General features: G+C 41.8%; 1 long non-coding RNA gene across 1 annotated transcript in view; it reads left to right on the top strand.

The window, feature by feature from the left end:
• Positions 1 to 20305, top strand: part of LOC131580241 (uncharacterized) — a 31515-nt gene that overhangs the window by 1306 nt on the left and 9904 nt on the right. The window contains exon 2 of the long non-coding RNA XR_009277836.1: positions 5185 to 5361. This is a non-coding gene — a long non-coding RNA (uncharacterized LOC131580241). The remainder of the gene's footprint in view (positions 1 to 5184; positions 5362 to 20305) is intronic.

The following is a 20305-nucleotide window of genomic DNA, read 5'->3' on the forward strand; positions in this document are numbered from 1 at the left end:
CCAAACACTTTCTTGTTTGTTACTGTCTAGGAGTAATGGCGGGGACATGTAGCAGCTCTCCTAGATACAGCAGCACTCTGTCACCAAGTGATAGAGTTTCACTGGCATCCTTAAGACATTTTAATGTAAAGAAAAACTAAAATGGAAAGTTTTGGATCTGTAAAATGTTGCCTCTGTCACCTATAAATTCCAAGGTAAGTGGCCTTAGTACTTTGAAGCGACCCCATTGCTGTTTAGTACACTCAGTGAAGTCCTGGTCCTCCTCACACACACAAGGCATCTTGCATTGATGGACTGTCCCAAAAACACTGACTTGGCACAGAAGTCCTCCAGTGAAATGTGCACTTCTGAAAATGGTATCTAATACACTCTGAGACTACAGTACCCATCTCTTACTGAAAATAAAACCAAGCAGAGTGGGCTATAGCCATTACTTAGCCATCAGAAATCATGAGGAGATTAGACACCAACTCAGAAACAGAATCATGAAAGTTGCAGGCTCTTGGCCTGAGTGTATCTCTGTATTTATTATGAAGTTACAGATGGGTGGAGTCAGTCCATATGGTGCCTACAGACTTTTTTAAAGTATAAGCCTAAAAATACAAAACTGAACAGCTGAATATTTTTAGTTTTTGTACCTCCAACATTTCATTCAAGCAAATAATTCAAAGGCTTTGGGATAAATGGTAAATTTTCCTTGTGCATTTCAGAATATTATCTCTATTTCTCTTTCCAGGTAGTGTAGGCTTCATAAGTTGTATGAGTTGAAGTCTACTGCCTAGAATCCATAGTCTCCTGAGATGTCATAAATGAGTTTGAAGCTTCCCCAATAATCAGCTCTTACCTTCAAGCAGCTAAAACTCAGTTGGCTGAAGCTAATATGTCCAAAACAAAGATGAAGCTTACAGAAGGTGGCCTTTGCCTATTCCCTTGCAATGTAAGAGCATCATCAGTTAAAAAGAGAAATCCCAAAATCACAGGTTTGTCTGCCTTTTTAAAACTCAGTAACCACAAAATAGGTGCTACATTCATCATCTTCACAGAAGGTTGTGCCATATTGTACTGGACTTTACCCTGGTAGCTTCAGTTCTCTTAAGATGAAAACCAACAATTTCACCCTCTCTTTGACCAGCACATAGCAAATTTATCTCATTTTTGTCCTGCCAGCTATGTGCTGCTAGCCAGTGAGTCAGTTCTTCAAGAACTGTCGCATGAAGCAGAGCATCCATATGGAAATCATCTCTAGATGCAATAAAATTGCTACAAACCGCCATGTTGTAGTGCACAATTTGTGCCAAGACTTTTCACTTCTCTTTCAGGACAGTATTCTCTTAAGTCAACTAAACACAAAAACTCAACCACAAGACATCCCAGCTGATAAGAACAAGTTAGTAATACCAGTCCTGCTCACAGGAGAGAAAACAAAACTCTGAAGGTTCATGAAGTACTTCTTACTCTAAGCATAGATTAGTTTCCACAAGCATCTCTTCCCATCTGTCAAGGACAATTGTCTGTGAGATTTCTGCTGGGCTGAACTAGTGCAGAGTTCCTCTCTCATTAAGATGGCTTGAATAAAGGGAATAGCTCCTAATAGTATCTTTTAAGAAATGATAGGATGTATTTATTAGTCATAATATTCGTGAGAAAGAGGAGCCAAGTAACTATCGGAAGCAGCAGTCAGAAGTGGACAAACTCGGCTACTGCGAGGAGCTGAACATGGAGCTACAAACACTCTTCTTGACCAGAGCAAGTGCCACACCACCTCCACAGCCTCTGGAGCTGAAAGTTCATGGAGTCCCTATGTCCAGGGAAAACATGTAGGGTCAGAAGTTTGCAGGGTTTTGGCTGAGGACTAAACCTCAGCAGCTGTTGACTCCCCCTTCTACTGTGTCTGCACAGGGAATGCGAGACCTTCACACTAGAAATGATTCCCAGTTGCAGCTGCTAGATATTCATAACAAATGTCTAATGGCTAAAATTGTGTGCTGTGGACAGTGTCATCTTTCGTGTCATATGGGGACAATTGGGTATTCTCCACTGTGGCTGGGATTTACCATCCTAACATCATCTGGAGCTGTACTCCTAGACCAGGAACTGCTGTCACCGAGCAGTCAGTTCAGACCCCCGCTGATGCTTTCTTTGTATCAAGTTACTGTATTCTAACACTGTAGATATACCAGAACTGGGTAGCTGCCACTGTGTCTCACTGCAAGAGAGAAAGTGTAACTGTAGCAGCCCTGTCTATGAATTACATTTGAATCAGATTTGATTCCAGGTTACAGCAGGACAAGGGACATGCACATCCCATTCCAGAGCGCTTGCAAATTTGTGCTTCCAAAGGCAAGGTGCCTTTTGTGCTGATATTGGGCATCACCAGGAGAAAACACAAGGAGGATTTATTGTATTGATGAATGGAGGTGGATGAACTGCTGCTGACCAACATGAAGTTTCTGCTGGTTTGCTCTGAAATACCTTTCTTCAGAATCACAAAATCTCTGAATATTCTGATATGGAAGGGACCCACAGGGATCACTGAGCTCAGCTCTAAAGTGAATGGCCCATACAGGGATTGAACTGTGACTTTGGCATTATTAGCACCATGCTCCAACCAGCTGAGCCTCAACTAATACAGTCTTCTGGGAGGAACATGCCTTTCTACTGGTTTACACTGTAGAACTAACCTGAAATAGCGTTTCCATGATTCAATCAACTTTCCAACCCCCAGAATCCGGCATTCTTACAAAAATCTTCTTTCTGTTAAGATACAATGAGGTGTCACAAACAGCCTGGGGAGATGGAAAGCACAGAGAAGCTACTGTAATGTGTAGGGGTGCAGTGCAGTGACCAAAAGTACAGTGCACCTCCCACATGGGAGCTGGTAAGGACACACACTGCACCAGCTCTGTGCGGGCTCCCGTGCATTCAGGGCACTTTGCTCCTGACACAGCTGATTATATGTCCTGTTCAGACTCATCCTGGATATGCTGGACTTAGGGAAAATACCTGGAACAATTCTGTTGTGCTCAACAGCCAAACAACCAGAGGTTTCCTCTTGAAGTGGTAAGCTGCATGTTGCCATCCTGAATCAGTAGAATTGGTGCATCTGATAATCATGTGGTTATCTCTCTTTCTTCAGATCTAAACTTCTATTTGCCAGACATAGATTTGAACTTAGGGCCAAAGGCTCAGAGAGAAGAGAAGGAAAGATCACTTGCTTTCTTTGCTTTGTTAGAGAAAAAATATTAGAGCCCAGTGCCTTTCCTGAGGAAGGACAGGTTACATCACATTAGATACTATCATCCTTTAACAGGTTCTGGGATTATTTTTGAAATTACAAAAACAACCACATGAGTTATTTTTTGTTTTCAGGACAACTGTTCTCAAAAAAATAAATCCAGCAACAAAGGGGAGTGGCAGGGAAAGATAGATAGTATTTGGTTTCACTAACAGTCTAGTCAGATGAAAATATCCCCCCTATATCTGACCCTCAGGGTGTGCTGCTGGTCAAGTGAAGCCAAGTTGCATAAAGTTCAGCCAAGAGAGCACCAACTTTGTCCTGATGAGGTGTTGAGGATGAGGTTTATTTCACCATATTTATGTATATAGAATCAGTTTAAAGAAGCACTGCAATATTTGTTATCATGTAGGTAAATGGCCTCACCCTGAGATGCACTCAGATCTCTTGCCTGGTGCTGAGTCACTGCACTCCTGTGGGACTCAATCAGAGCTTTGGATATCTTAGGGTTTGCCTCATCCAGAGTGTGATCTACTGGATCCTGCTGACAAAACCTCCTTCTCCCCTGCTGTTTAATTTTAGGATTTGGCACTGATGTGTATTTTGTGTCTTCCTTTGCCATCACACAAATAAATGAGGGTGGAATTCTTACAGAGAGATGAGGGGTAAAAGTCCTTTTTTGAGTAGTTTTGCCATTGCTGAGAACTTTTTCTCATGCAAAGCAGAAGTAGTTTTTCTGTCTGTCCCACAGGAAAACCAAAAGTTAGCAAAATTTTGGGTCAGTAATGCCTCTTTCCGTTTCTCTGTCGTGCATCCTCCCTCTTGACATGTACTAACTTAATTTTTCAGTTAATAATGAAGTAATCCCTGGAAACATTATGGTTTTTAACATTTGCAAGAATCTCGTCTCTGAGTTTGACTTGGGTTTTGTTGAAGAAAATGATCTAAGAAAGCTATTGGATTCAATCTATCACTTCATTGATCTGGATTTCTAAATTCACTTACCTCTGTGCATTTGTACAGAAGAGCATCAAATATTTTAAGGAGCATTTTAGCTCAAATTCACTCTCTGAGCTGCCAAGAAATAACAGTTTACATGAAATGATGCAGCTGAGAAGGGAGAAATAACCCTAATGATTAAAAAATTCAGGAACTTATTCAGAATTTAAATATATGGGTTTTGGCTTTCATGTACATGAGAAGAATCCTTCCCAGTCCCTCTAACGGTGGCATTGTGTCTGCACCTAGGAATGTTATAAACAGATCATAGCAAAACATCATTCAAAATCACATTTCTTAAAATTATAGTCACAATATGATTCATCATGAATGCCATTATACTAAAACTAAGAGGAATGGTGATGAATTGTATTAAATGCACATGTACACTTTGCTGTTTCCTATATCTCTGCTATTCCTTCAGTGTTTCTTTTATATCCTTTCTAACAAGACAGTGAAAGAGAATCTCTAATTCATAACCTCTGATCTTGATACTATATTCTATCATATTGAGCTGTTCCTGAAATAAATCCCTCTAGTTTTTTATGTCATTTGTATTCTCCAAAGCCCACCCACGTAATTGGAAGCTTTGAGGCACAGTATGTGTGTTCATATCACAACAAAAGAGAGCTATCCACAGGCTGCAGAATTGTGGGGCATTAATTTACATAATGTAGGAACTTATAAATCATAAGATACTTCTCTATGATAGTAGGATTTAATATAATTTATTTACATTCATACCACATCTTAATGCAATTGGAAACACTTCTATTTGGTTATCACTGTACTTTTAATAAATGGTGTAAGAGTTTATTAGAATATAAGGAGGCATTGACCAAGTCAGCTGTTTTGTACCAGAAAAATGTCCATTGCAGCTCACAGATAGTTAAAACTAAAACAATCTCTATAAAGAATCATTAACTGTGTTCTTTTGTTTTAAATCCCAGTCACCCCTGTGCTCTGCTAGCAAGCTGTGCTGAACCAGGTGTTTCTGCTAAGGACCAGGGACCAGCTGACCTTCTCTCATAAAAGGGGAGAGGAGACCAGACCATCTCCACTGAGAAGGCAAGCAGGAGTGGAGCAGCTTTAGGTGACAGCAGACTCCTCTTTAGCCTTGAAATGAGGTAAGTGTTACCTTTTTTTTGGGCTGCTGTTGAGGGAGATACACTTGCTTTGTTTACACAGATATGCTGCAGTCTGTTTACTGTGTTTAACTGTCATTTATAATGTGCCTCACAGGAACTGTGATTTGAGATTATTGCATTTGTCATCTGAGATGTTTTGTAGAAGTCTGGACTTCTCTTTGGAATCTGTTCTTTAACTAGCTGCCTTTCCCCAGGGTGACTGGGGAGAAAAGAAAAAAAAAAATTTAAAAAAAGGTGGTGTAAAAACTTCACCAACTACTGTGACTGTAATTGAAGCTGTTTGCTCAGCTTCAAAGAGTTCCCTAATGTTTAGGACAGAAGATAATTCAGAGGAGAGGTTGGGTATAGGACCTGTTTCCTGTAGAGCAGTGAGAAAGGGGTAAGACATGAACAGAAATCTGAAGTTTGTGTGATGGACCACTTGTTGCTCTTCTCAGGAGCAATTTCTTCAAGGAGATGAAGGAAAAAAATCCTATGTTTGCTTTTTGATGGATCTGCCTTTGTCTGCTACAGCCTTTTAGTTTCTCGTTTGAAAGAAAAAAATATTGAATATTCAGGTGGCCAATCTAACATTTGCCAAAAAAAAGCCCTACCCTCTCCCCCCTTAAAAACCTGCTGTAAATCTGAGTTCATTACACTCCTTGTTCCCTCTTTGATCCCAGTTCCTCCCTTCAGGCTGTAGAAGAGCTGAACTAAGAAACCACTGAGGCACAGGGGCTGCCCTGAGACCCCCTACTTGTTTCAATATATCTGTGAAAATCACTGCCAAGAATTCCAGGAGATGGGGAAAGAAAGGGGTGTGGGATGCTTGTCTTGAAATGTTGCCAGCTTCCCATATGTAGAGAAGTGCTGGTGTTTGGCTTGAGCCCTGCTCTAAGGGCTGTACCTGCACTCCAGGTCAAGGGCTGAGTCCCAGAGGCAGCAGGTTTCTCTGTTTCTGCTACTTTGGGACAGGCCAGCAGATGTTTCTGAAAAGTGCCTGCTGGCATCAAGCTGTGTTTTGACTGGGAGTACTCCAGTGTCCGCCTTGGTGCTTATTCATAGGTAGCCAGGAGCTCAAAAACCATGTTTAGTCAATTTGCCAAATACAGCATATGTGAAGAAGTCTGATTTTCAGGGATGTTTTTTCCCTTTTGGTCTTGCTGCTTCACCAGAGTCAGAGGGATCTCCAGCAGTCTTCATTCTCTGCCTCTCTGTAGCCACCAGCAGGCCTTTGCCAAGGGCCCAATGCCATCACTGGCTTTGCTGAGGGCCTGCAGACAGGGCAGGGACTGTGTGCCTTGTAGTGTGATGGTGCATTGGTTTACCTTCTCCCTGGAGGGTTTAGAAACACCATGACTTGTTTTGTACCTCCTGTACCTGTATCCTGTGGCAGCCAGAGCAGATGAGCTGGATGGCTAAATCGTGCTTGGCTGCAGGCAACAGCCAGAGCCTTCCCGTGGCCGTCCAGCAGTGCCAACTCTGCACAGCTCCTTGTCACAGGCACCCTCAGCACACGCTAATTGTTCCTTTCCTGTCCCCTGGCAGCAGTGAGGCTGCAGAGGAATAATGCACAGCAAAGAGTTTGACTCATGCACACCTTTAGCCTCTCTGCTCAGCAATGAGACCTGCATTTGCACATCAGCTTACGGAGGAATGATTTCCATAGCAACGGCCAGGATATGTGGGATAGTATGAATGCTGCCTCGGAGAACATATAAAGCACCTTCTTAAGAAATAACTGACTACACAGGCTTTCAAAAAAAAAACCAAAACCCACTTGCAGTTGGCGATCTGAAGGGAATGTTGTGCAATTTTTTTGGTTTTGTTTTCTTTTGTTGTAAAACAATTCTATTCATGGGGTTTTTAAATATCACCCTTTTTAAAATACATTCTTGTGTAAAGAGTATGGGGTATTTCTGCTTTATAGAAACTGTTAGTGGATGCAGAGAGCATGGAAAGATCTGTGATGATTCTTCAGCAACAGAGAGAATTTAATAGCCTGAATGAAGACCTGATAGGGAGTTACCTGAGGCAAGCACCAAGGGGAAGGGAAGAATGACTGCTCCTTTGATTGAGGGGCAGGGAAGCAGGAGCAGCTGGTGGTCCCTTTAAGTAACAGGTTTTGTAGTTATTACTGTGGGGCAGACTTTGTTATCAGAAGACAGGGAGGCAATGCTCTAGTATTTGGACATGCAGAGAGACAAGATGTTCCCATATGCATGAAGGAATGAAAGCCATTTAACTCCTGGCTACATGCATATGTATGTCCTCCCCTTGCTGCTGTTCTCCTGCTTCTTTTCCTCTTTGGTTTATTTTTTCGTTTGTTTGTTTGGGGGGGGGCAGGGTGGAATGGGTTTGTCGCACAGCTCTATGTATCCACAAAGCAGCCCAGAGCCTGGACACCCCCGCAAGGCTTCACTGGGAAATGTGGCAAACAAGTGTATTGGCTTCTGTAGGGTCAGGTGTGGTAGTGTTTCAGGAGGGTTTTCCCCCTCCTTGGCCCTTTCAGATCGGGGAGATGTGTCCCTGGGCACACATCTGCAGCCAGCTCTGTGGTGCCAGCACTGGTTACCTGGATACAAACAGCTCTGTCTTTCCAAATGGCATGAGACTGGAAGGAATTGCTTCAGCTCATTATAGGTGGAATGAATAAAAGCAACAAGGCTGATTTCATCACTTCCTTACTAAGGTGATATGTAACCAACAGTGTGTGCTGCACTGCAGCACAAGTACCTTAAAAATAAACAGTTTTGAAAGGGGAAAACTTCTTCATATTTCAGAAATGTAACAGTTAATTGTTAATTAACAATTAAATATTGGAAATAGCTAAAACCATTGGAAATCTTGAATCCTGTACTTTAGCTGGATGCTGCAGACAAGCCCCATGTGCTGTTGAATTCCTGTCCCTTCCATGCATTGAGAAGTCTGGATGAGTTTGCACAGCCCATCTACCTAGATTTTTTTTTAAAAAACTTTTGCTAACTAATTACTATCCCTTAAAGACTTACTTGTTGACTTATACAACCAGCTAATATTTTGTCCACCTGGTGCTTTGCCAGTGAGAAGGGCAATGTGAGGACAGTGACAACTGGCTGTGGTTCTGTATGGACCCTGTGTGCCTGTAAAGCAGCACCCAAAGGATTAGCTGGACCCTCATATTTACAAATCCCCTTTGGAAATCTATGTACTCTAACTTTGGCATTTGTCCTGAGTAGGGATTCTAAATCTATGTTTTCATATGGGAGCAGAGAGCAGGGCTGTGAGATTTCTCCTGACAGTGGAGCTGGGAATGGCAGGCCCTGTCTGCAGGGGTCAGTAGTGGTGGGTTATCCCAGTGTCTGCTGCTGTGGGGTTTAGATCTCAGGAACAAAGCAAGCTATTTTCTTTTAATGAGTATCGTGTACTTCCAGCTTATGCCTTAATAGGATTAAACAGTCCCGGCATGGCCTTGGCAAGGTTGCACATTCCCTAGGGCAGGGAAGTCTAGACTCACCCCTTTGATGCTGGCATGTGAGGAGTGTGGCTCTGTGGGCACCCTGGCAGGTGTGATATGGCTGAATCCAGCCCTAAAACACGCTGCCTTTGTCTGGCATCAGCTTAATGTCTTGTATGTATGTATTAGCTGCTAACATGGGTTCTAAAAGGCAAAAGATGAGCTGGAATACTGCATGTACTCATGTAAACAATGTAGTGAGGGATGCACTTCTCTCTAAAGAGAATTGGGATGGGGCCTTTAGTAGACCAATGTCATCTCCTTCTGCAGGAATCTTTCCCTCCTCCTCTTTTTCTGTCTTTGATTGTCTCTTCTGTATATGACTTTGACATATACAGACATTTAATGTCTAACCCAGTGTGATCATCTGAGAATATCCTTGTTTATAGAGTTGCTTATTCCAGTCTGATGTGTTGCAAAGGAGGCTGAGAGTCTGAACCAGAGCAGGATGACACAGTTGTGTAAGCAGCAAGTTTCACTCTGGGAGCAGGGGGTCTCATGAAGCAAGACCTGAGTGCCTTTCCCTCATTCCTCCTTCTCAGCAAACAAAATATTTTAATATACTTTCTTCTCCCATCAGCTACATCTCCTCTGCCCACATGCCAGCTCTCCTGGCAAGTTTCAGATGTGGGAGTTGTCGACCTGCATTTCAGTGCCAATATTGTGGAGGAAGAGCATGTGCACTTCCAGGGTGGAGTTCTCCTCTTGCTGGTGTCTCTGAAGGAAGCTCTGTGGAAGTGAGTTCCAACTAAAATCAGTGACTGTAGAAGACCAGCGCTGGAAGCTGTTTTTGTTTTATCCCATGCATCTGTTTTCCTCATGGCAATGCAATGTGTCTGTGTCAAAGCTATAAAATACCTCTTTTCCAGAAATTAATTATGAATACATGAGATGACATTGCCATGTATGCTGAATGGAGAACAAAAAGGAAAGGGCAAATTGTAATAAAAGTCCTTTTATTGGAGCAGTAAAGGCCCCCATGATCTTCCACCTACCCTTTAAGAAAGTGCCTCAGCTTGCCAGCACTGCTAACAAGTAGATGGCTTTAGAGTTGTTTTGTTAGAGGAAAAATAGATTAAATATGGCCTTGGATTTTTCAGGTATTAGCTCCTGAAATAAATATGAGGAAGAGGGTCTCCCTTTAATGCTCTAGGGCTCATGCTAAACATGTGCCTTGGAAAGAAATCATTCTCTGCTGCTAAGTCTGGCCCTTGGCCATTTTTCAGGGAAGAACAAGCAAACAAGGAAATTCAGAGTCTTGCCAGAGGGTGAGGGTGTGACAGAAATGGGAAGATGTGGCTGCACACAAACTTGCACCTTGCATAGCATTTTTGGTAGCTTCCTTGGCAGGAGCTCAGCTGTGGATCTGAGATCCTCATGAGACTTCATTGAAGCATGACCTACATTCCTGGACTTGCAGGTGAAGAAACTTTGAAGAGGCTCTTGTGCTCCATGTGAGATGTTATAGCCAGGAGCAGAGGAAGAGATGGAAGAGGATATGTTTTGTTTTTACTTCTTACGTAAACTCTTCTCTAGGGAAGAGAGCATCTATTGGTGCAGCTGGTTGTACCCCTTGGAGGCTGGTACTGGTATTGGTGATTCCCTTCTGAGAAGGGTTTAGCTGAGGTGTTATGGGACTCTTTCTGGGTTGTGTCTCATGAAAGTACTCCCATATTGACTGTGCCTATGAGATGTTCTCACTTCATGGCAACAGGGGTGGTATTCCTCCTCTCATTTCCCTACCAGAAACTATTTTTTACTTTTTAAACAGTCTGAATCTATCCTCAGCTTTGACCACCAAGGGCATAAAACTCTGCTTTCATCCTTGACAGGGCCTACTGAGCTCTGGGTTTAAGCCAGGGGATTCTGCAGGTCCATACCCAAACTCACCCAGTGTTGCTTGTACTTTAATTACCTGCTGCTGCAGGTTGTGCCTGCAGACATCTGGAGTTCAGATTCAATCATCTGTGGGAAGATGCTTAAAGGGTATCTTAGAAGAGCAGAGTTGAGTTGGTGCCCTGTGGGGCTCCTGTGTAAAGCAGAAAAGTATCATGGATGGCTTTGGGAGGGAGGAACTAGATCAGTTTAACTTGGAAACACTTTACAAGTGAAAACTTCACTGCTGGATGCAAGAAAAATGTGCTGAAGGGATGTTGTTGAGGAGCAAAATAGATTTTAGCTACTGTGCTGTAACTCCTTGGGTCCCAACATGGAGGAGGGGGTGGAGGGAGGCAAAGTATGCTGGTGTTGCTTTCTCAAGGCAGAAAAACTGAAGTCCTGCCCCTGCTAGACTCTGCAGAACGTTTTGGTAGAGAAAAGCATGAGCAGGAAGGTCCTGCAGTGAAACAGGGAGAGAAACTTCTGCTAAATGGTGTGCTAGAGAAAATGCCTCAGGTTTTCCCAGAGCAGCACCAAGCTGTAACAGAGCTTGGTGAGCAGCTTCTGGGGGTGGGAAGTTGTTCAGCCTTGTCATCTGGTACAACAATGGGCATTCTGTTGTGAAGAAAATGCCTCAATGCACTACAGAGAAAAGAAGACCTCTCCAACACCAGCTTTTGGAGGGTAGGAGTGGTTCCTTGTGCCATGCCCACATTTTACACACTGATGCTTCTATAAGGTTCTGCAGAACCTCATTTTAACATGCAGAATCCTAGTAACTCCTCCTCTGAGTGTTTGGGAAATTGGCTGGGGCTCATGTCTTGTGTTGGGAACAGATACAGATGCCCTTCTCTTGCTCTCAAGGGGTGTATTTGTTTCACGGAAGCGCGCACAGCAAACTCCTCCACGCGCACTTGGCAATTGCTGACTGCTGTCTGCACTCAGTCTGGTGCAGCATGACCACTGCCCAGGGCTGCAGCAGCAGTGGAGCTGTGAGGAGGGTGCAAGCAGCACTCTGGCTGCCCTGAGCACGGCCCCTGTGGGTGCTGCTGCTGCTGCTGTGAAGCTCACCTGACAGTGCTCCTGCACTCTCACAGCACTGGGGCACCAGCAGAGCTGGCACAGAGGGACTTCCTGAGACCTGTGAAGAGCAGCTGTGCCTGTAGCACCTTTAGCAAAAGAAGCACTGGACAGGGACTTATACTCTGTCAAAAAGCTCCATCACTCTCAATCTATTGCCCACTGCTCTGCAGTGGTGTACTGGTGAGCTGTCAGCCAGACCTGCAGGTCAGTAAAAGCACTTTCACATGTGAGCCTGGAAGGGAGATGAATCTTTCCTGGGGTGGTCTTCAAGACAGTGAAACTTCCTCCTGCCAGCTAGACATTGCTGTAGCTTTCAACAAAAAAATCCCAGGAACAAGTCACACATCCTCCAACCTACAGCACAAACATATAGTAATATTTATGTTCTCAGGGGAAAAAAAGCAACCAAAGCAAGGGACTCTGCACAAGCCTGAGGGAAAGTGGGTGTGCAGGGGAAGAGTGAGGAGCAGAGATTAGAACAAACAGCATGTGACAGACCTTGGCTGTGTTTTCTAATGCTGGCTGGAAGGTGCTCAGCTGATAAGCTGGGTATAGGAACCTCTAGTCAGAGCAGTGCTGAAGAGATTTCCATGGATCACTGTGCTTTGGTTACTAGGGCATTAAGCAGTCTACTTCAGTCCTTTTAGAAATTTAATTTTAAAAAGGATATAACAGTTGATCCAGCTCTGAAAGCTAAATGAGATTTCTCAAGGTTGCCTTGATCTTCTTGAATGGACATGGAGAGGATCTGGGTCAAGAGCATTAGCTGTACAAGGCACACCTCCAAGCACTATCTCAGGATGAACAATGTGGTTTGCTATGTGGCAATGATTCCTGAAAGAATGCACTCACCCATGTGCACTCTTTTTAAATGAGGCTCGAGTGTGCTAAAAGAAAAAGAAGTTCCAAACTTGCCTGTGAAAACTATGGTGAGCAGATGTCTAAAAATGGAAGGGAAGGGGAGACAGAGGGAAGAAGAGAGGAGGCAGAGTAGCTATCAGGAAGGAGATTGCTACTCGTGATGGAAGAATGCTTTTAGGTTTGCCTCAACATGTTTGTAAGACCTACTGCTCCATCTTCATAAGGATGGGTCATTTGAAGCAGTGAAAACTGGCTATGGAAATACTTCAGAGTCTTCATCACAGATTTAGCCTTTCCATATTTCTTTAATTACAAGAATTTATCTTGTTATTTCTTTTTTTTTTTTTTTTTTTGTCTCATGGTATTACAGGGGTTTTGATAATCTGGCATAGATCAGATGTGGTAGGAGAAATGGGAATGACATTGAGGTACTCTCTGCAGGTGGTAGAGACACAGTACGTGTTGAACTTGTGCAAACTGGCCCACGAAGAATTAGTGGGGAAATGGCATTTATAAGGTATCTGTAAAATTTATCGTAAGAAAACTTTAAGAAATTCTTTGGGATAAAACTTGCCATGCTGATAAGTCTTTTGGGACAGACCTTCCTGGGAATTGTTCTCATTTTCAAGAGACGGGTTTCAGAGCTCAGATCCAAGGATCTGCAGTGTGGGAAACATTGTGGCAATTTTCTCTAGGAGAAAATATTTTGACATTATTTGTCTTGCATCAGTATCATTCCATAATAAACCATATCTGTGCTTTTATACTTGCTACACAATGAACATATCAAAAGCAGATGTATTTTCTATCATAAATCTGAACAAGTGTGATGCACACCTGCTTAGTGCTCCAAGCACTTTAAGTGCAATCCTTCCTGTGGCATTGCTTCAGTCACTCTGGAGGCCTTCAGTCTTCCCATGATTCCAGGTTATGTTTTCTCAGCTTAATAGTAAATATCCATGTGGACAAATAGCATTGCTTTAGCTCCAGCTTGTGCTTGTGCAGAAGGCTGCACTGACACGGCAGCCTGACTCCTTCAGTTCAGTGGAGGTTAATTGCAGCAGCCAACACCAGGCTTCAAGTGGCCGCTACTGTGTGGATTATGGAGTCTCTGCTTTGACTCCAGTTGCAATTGGTGATTTTGTACTAAAACTCTCTTGGTACTATCATGTGAATAAGCTGTGGTATTACAATTGCAGCACTCATCAGAGTGATCATAAAAACTTTAATATTCTTGTCCCAAGCTGTCCCCTGAGCAAGATGGAATAACATTTCTCCCTGTCAATGTCTGAATCACTGCAAGACCAACTCCAGTATTTCCTAACGCAGTAAAAGCTAGTCTTCTTTGTTTTCAGGTCAAGCTGAAAGTAATTTTTATGGTAATGATGTGAAGTGATCAAAACCCTATTCAATGCAGTCAGGAGCTCAAGGACAACCTTTAATCTAAAGCAGAGTTGAGAGGTCATGTAAGGGTTTAGGAAATCAACAGAATATGATCTGCAGGGCACTCTTATCAGGTTTTGATGATCTTTTTTCTTTAAGATAACTTCATCGTGAATGTAAGCATGTAAGTGTTACTCCTTGGCTTTTCCTTCTCCATGCTTTTCTTGTTTAGTTCTTAAATACAACAGACACGGTGCTGTAATTTCTCTTCTATTTAAAATTATTTCTCATTTTCTTTTGCTCTCATTTTAAAATCCTGATGATAAGACTCCAGTTTTCTAATTTTCCATAATTCCAAGTTCTCCCAACTTAAGGTTGTTTTTCCCCTTGGACCTCTATTGCTCATAATTTAGGTTCTGCTGCTGCACAAGTGGCAGTTTGTTTGATTGATTTCCATTTTCTCTTCTGCCTAGAGCAAATTTCATATAGCAGCCACCTTTGATCCTTGCTCTGCTACAATACAATCTTAACGGTCCCTTCTCTCCACCCCTGCCTCTCAAACCTAAATTCAAATCACATAATATCAAGTAGCCTGAGTCTGTAAATAAAGGATTTGCTTTTTCTGTTCTTCAGTCCCTCAGATCTTAAATATCCACTAAGATGGATTCTTATTAGTTGTCTTGATTTCATGCTGTTTTGTCGTTGAGATCTTCTGAAAAAGTTTCCCTTTGGCTTGCTCCTGCCATCACTTCTAAGCTGGATCCCAAAAGCTCCTTAGTCAACCTCAGGGGCTTTCTGCAAAGCAGGGATCTCCACCTGCAGGGAGGTAGAGGGTCCCTTGAGAAGTAGAACTTCCCTCTGCACACCCTGGCTCAAAAGTCCTTTAGTGTCTCTGGAAGTAGAACTGATAAATGGTTTGGGTTTTTTTGATATATTATCTTTCCAAACAAAAACACTGATTCTCTAAAACAGACTCATCTTCTCATGGAGACTTGTTCTTCCTTAAATTCTTGTTACTACGAGAAGGCAAAAGCAGAGTGGCAAATAGATGATGATTAGGAGGTTTCTCCTGGACAGCTGCTAAACTCTTGCCTCAATAGGACATGGTAAGGTTGTGAATGTGGTGTCTCAGATAAGTTCCTGAGTCACTGAATTATTTCATGATAGAATTTTTATGCATGTTTACCACTCAGTTTCCTCTGTTTTTCCACTCTTCAGGGATTTATGTAACAAAACAGTGGAATAATGTTTCTGTAAAACTCTAACCTTATGCTGAGTTTCTATTTTTGAATTGTATATTTGATTTGTTATGTGTGGAGGTTTGCTTAGGGAGCTCTTGGTTGGCACTTGTTAAATCTGTTTGCAGATTACTAAATCCTATTGCATAAGAGCACATCCATGTAGCCAGGGGCCACACAAATACCTAGAGAAGCACTCATGGGGCCAAATTACTTCTAATAGCTTTTTTTTATGTGCACATAACAGTTGTTTTCCTGCCAAGGAAAAGTATTGCAATAAACATAAAATAAAAAACGTGAATAATTGGAAGTACTTCTATCAATTAAATATACTTCTAAAGAGATAAGAAATGTAGAGCATTTAATGCTATTTACATGTGATGTTTGGCATTCATTCTTTAAGTGTTGATACAAGATTCCAGCAAGAACAGATAACAAACAGTGAGGAAGGTAGTTTATTCTACTGATACATACTTGGCTGTCTGCTGAGGTGGTATATTCCAAAGTGGTCCATTCTTAGGAAAGTAAGATGTTCCCAGCTGGATGTATTCCTTCCATAAACTAAAACTAATTTTTTTGTTGGTTTTACCCCATCCATCACACTGAATAAACCCTGCATAAATGAGCAGAAAAATGAGTGATAATCAGATGTTCCACTTGGCATACTGGACAAACTTATGGAGATGAGCAAGCATGAATGAAAATGATCACAGTGGAAAATGAAAAGAAAATGGACAACTAAAAATTAGGTTTGACATAGTCAAGAACATTAAATATTTTTTATATCTTCTCCTGCTATGACTGCACCATACAACTACCTCATACCATTTTATATGCATTATGGAGACAAGTGAAAACTAAAACAATCTAAAATGCAAGCTTTGCCAAAGTAATTAAACCTCATTTCACTGCTGTGATGACTGCCTGGACTCTGCCTTTTGCTCCCTGTAAACTCCTTTTTCCTGTGTGATCTCGCAATCATCTGCTGTGGCTGTCCATTAGTGCATCTGCACCCACACGGTCTCAGGCTGTTGAATTCACTCTCACCTGAGCCTGCTGCACATTATAACCAGGCCTCCTTCACTGAGGAAAAGCACTGAGCTGGCACCTGGGTAAGTCCCTCACACAAGGCCTTGGGCACTGCAACATGAATTCTTGGCTGAAACTTGCAGGTACAAAAGTAATGTGAATAAGTAACTACACATTATCATAGTGATCTGTGCGTTCTTTTAGAAGTCAGTCTTTTCAGTTAGTCAAGAAGTGAAGCATAAAATTATAGATGTTAACTTGTTCTAATGTATTTTGGCTGACGGTCTCTTTTGCTTATTGTGCTTATGTAGTTGTTTGGCCATTGAAAAAACATGAGAGGAAAGGGCTTGTCCTTCAGTAAGGGGAGTGATTGACTTCCAGTGCACAAAGGACAGTCACTGCAATCAAAACAGTGATAATGCAGCTACCTGCAGGCAACACAGCCCTTCAAGCAAGCGACAGGATTGTGTTATTATTACACACCCTGAACTCTAGTTACTCAGAGTCACTCTGCCTTCTACCTGAGATGGTTGAATTGTGAAGAATGCCAGAAGAATACTACGGATTTGTGCCAGGCACTCCAACGTGGCATGATGAAGTGTAGCAGTACTAGCTGGTCATGGAGGATCAGTAGCTTTGCCTGGCCCCATCTGCTCTGGCAGTGTGGCTGCTCGTGTGGTTTGCAGGGTCATGGCCCATGTGACAGTACAGATGCAGAGTTTCTCTTCCAGTTCCATGTAAGGTAACACTTCACACACGGCATCTGTAGCTATGTGCTAGAAAAAACAGTTTCTGCTTCCCCAGTGCTGTCTTTACAAACAAATCTTAGTGTCCTCCAGCGGCACTTTCATGCTTCATTCTGCTTTTTCATTCCAAAACTCTTCTGACTGCATCTGTTGTGACAGGTATGTAAACTTCTTATTGAATACCTCAGAATAGTTAGGTAGACTCAAATTCATAAGCAAGTTATAGGGGACAGCAAGGCAGAGAACTGGAAGTGAAGCTCATAGCAGCCCCTGTCCTTAAATAAAGCAACCAGCATTGTCTGGAGCAGGCAATTCATTTAATACCCAGCTGCAATTTCCTAAAAATATCATGGATGTAAAATCATTCTCAAGTTCATCACAGCATTGCAGGCTTGTGCTTGACACCCTGTGAAAATGAAGGAAGAGGGAAGATGCATTACGAACTTCTGTGACAGCTCATTTCATTTCTAAAACTTCCTGTTGCAAAAATTCAGGTCCACATTGTTCCTGTTTTTGTGTGACTGTCCTTGCATCTAAGCTTAATGCCAGGAATGGTCACCAACAGAGTGACTATTAAATAAACATTTCAGCATCTGGTTAGAAAACAAATATTAAATCTGTAATCATAAGGTATTTGGGAAAGATGATGCCAAGAGTGATTTGTTTGTGATAGTGGATCTGTTGGTAACATCTAATACAGAATATAGCTTGTGTTATGTCTTCTATTTTCTAACATCATGTTTAAACCTGAGGCAAAAATAGTGAGAGGAGGCAATACTTCAGTTAACTTTTTAAATCAATTTACAGTAGCACAAATGATGTCTACTTCCTCCTTCTCATCCCCCAAAGACAAAGGCTGCAGAGGGAAGGGGAGTGTATTCAAGTCCTGCTAATTTCAGAAGCTATCAGAAATGCTGCCACCTCAAAATAACAGGTTTGCTCTCCCAAGCACCAGCTGATATAGCCAAGAGTGAATTTCTATAGTAGCAGGGGGAAGATTTAAATAGGAAACTTCAGTCATGGTCACTCAAGTTTTCTTTTAGATCTGAGCTTTGCCATAATTTTTTTTTTTCAAGCCCAAATTTCTTTCACTCTTCCACAGCCACACACTAGATGCACAAATGAAAGTACTTTGTAAGAGGTAGAAATAGAAAAGTTGGTTTATCCATTTTAAGTGTTGTTTTTTATTTAAGAATTATAATATAGTTATAGTATTTAGTTGCTATTGAACCACCTACAAATATCATTGGCAATAGAGGAATACCCAGTCTTCTGAAGACTCAGGGGGCTAAAATACATTCTGCAGCTAGAATCACTAGAAAGATATTTGAAATTTACATCTGTAAATTGTTCATGGATGTATGTTTTTTTCCTCTAATTGATGCAGTTTCTCCTGTGATAGAGTCTATGAAGCATTTCTGTTGAGCATCAACACAAACCTCTTCAAAGCTGTGCTTCTAGAAACAAGCTGAGGTGTGGCTTGCAATCAGAGCTGCAAGCTCTGAATTAGGAGGGGCTTTTCGATAAGCAGCTAAGAAAAACATTGGGTTGACATTAAATTAAATTGGCTTGGATTTGTCTTCTCAGGAAAATAAAAGATCTTCTTACCTGCAACAGTTTCACTTGACCCCAATGCAGCTGTGGCATGGCAGTGTTTGGTGTTTTATGGAGGGGCACAGCTCCGAGCCGTCACATCTGTGCAACCCTTAAAGCAGTGCCAGTTCACTTGCTTTGTGCTTGCTAAAGGAGCCTTCTTGCACTGCTTTTATACAACAAAGATGTGTAAGAGTTCATGCATATGTAGCTCTTAGTGATGAAAAGGTTGTTTCCTTTAATTAGCACTAACTTTTATTTAACAGTAAAGTAATATAGGTTTACTGGTGTGGCTGCAGAATCTGTAAACTGAGTGATTCAATAGTATTTCTTGTATTCTGCTGATTACTGTGAGACAAGATTATATAAAAAACTACAGACTTCTTTCAGTGTTGGATTGTAGATGTGGAATATCTGATTTAATCCATTTCATTCAAATACTCAATTTTTAGCTTTGCCCATTCATGAGGAAGGTTAAAATCACAACTTGGGCTGGGACAGAATTTTAGTCAAGAATAATATGAATTATAACCTTACATCAGAATATTTCAGCACTTATTAAAAAAAATTGCTAAAGCAGAAAGAGGAAGGTTTTGAACATACTTTCCATTCTACAAAGCCCAACAGGAAGAGCTTTGCATGCAGGTGTCCTGTTTGTTTAAATTTCTAAATACACTCAATATTATATGAAAGGCCACTCAGCAGTGTCTTAGCATTGATGTTAAGAGGAGGGTGAATGTTAAAGTGCCACATGGAACAGTTGCAAAGCAGCATGGATAGAGTCAATGTAAATAACTTCTCTGTCCTGGTAACTACATCATCAGCTGTCCTTAGGTCACCTGCTCCCTGCTCACAGCCTTCCCAGGTGCATTCTAAGCTGTGATCAGCAGTGTCTGGGAGTCTGTCCTGCTCCCACAATCTTCCTGATGCACCAAACCCAAAACATTGCTTCTTCCTTCGGTCTTGTTCCCCCTCTCCGTGGCTTATTTAGGTGGAAAGCTCCTGAAATGCAAATTTGGCCAAGCACTTTGGACCCTGCCAAACTGCATGAGGTCTTTAAAAACTGAGGACTCTGAGCGTGAAGCTGTAAAACCCATGGCTTAGATTTCTAAACCCCTAGTAAAAATTTTATTCCTTGCTAGACTGGCCCTTAAATTCACTGCTCCCTGAGTTTATGAAATAATAGTCCCTGGGACCCTCTTATTCACTAGTTGTGATATATATGATTGCTAACCAATCTATTTTCCTTTCTAATTAGCAATAGGAAAAGGAATTGAAGTTGTTTTGTCCCTGAGTGATACAAGGGAAGTCCAAGCCTGAGGGTGGCACAAGATGTATTCTCTGCTGTAGGCAACAGAAAAAAAGTGTCTTTTTAGATTATTAAGAATTTATGACCTCAAAAAAATAGTAGTCTATCTGAAATTATTAGCTGTAAGGACAAGGGGAAGGTGGTTTTTATTCAACTGGGTATTTAAGAGAAGAAAACCTGGCCACCCACTACTATCATGAACTACTTCAGAAAAAGATGTAGGAACTATTGTCCAAGTTCAGTGACATGTTATCCACTTCTCTTTGTGACCACAGGGGTATCTGGTGGAATACATTTATTTCCAGGCAAGAAAAACAGATGACCAGTA

Source organism: Poecile atricapillus, chromosome 6 (genome assembly GCF_030490865.1).
Source record: "Poecile atricapillus isolate bPoeAtr1 chromosome 6, bPoeAtr1.hap1, whole genome shotgun sequence".
NCBI lineage: Eukaryota > Metazoa > Chordata > Aves > Passeriformes > Paridae > Poecile > Poecile atricapillus.